Raw genomic sequence first — 453 nt, forward strand, 5'->3', positions numbered from 1 at the left:
CACGGCTAACACACAAATTAAATGGGTTTAGAATCAACTAATTGACCGACTAAGTATGTATATTTATAAACAAAGTGTCTCAAACTAATCGTTCGACTATTAAAACACGATAAAAATGAATATTGAAGAGTAAACGTAATTTGAATGGCAAACAAAGACACGAAAGGGTGGCTATAATTGAGATTTAACTATCGCTTACAAAGTCAATTTACAGAGATAAAGCAACCGTTAAAACATCTTTATAAGTGTTTGATAAATTACTATTTAACAAGGTATAATTGGCGCGTAATAGCCATTCGTCCTGCTTAAACACCGAGAGTGATTTCGAAAAAGTAAGAGTCACTATTCAATAATTTATCAACACTGGGTGCAGGGGTGAAAATTGCTGTAAAGTTACGAGTTTTGGGTTCGACAGTTACGGTGAGTTGCACTTTTTAGCTTCGAGTTTCAGTT

This window comes from Dendroctonus ponderosae, unplaced genomic scaffold (assembly GCF_020466585.1).
Source record: "Dendroctonus ponderosae isolate FM_Combo_2020 unplaced genomic scaffold, Dpon_F_20191213v2 Dpon_F_20191213_10, whole genome shotgun sequence".
NCBI lineage: Eukaryota > Metazoa > Arthropoda > Insecta > Coleoptera > Curculionidae > Dendroctonus > Dendroctonus ponderosae.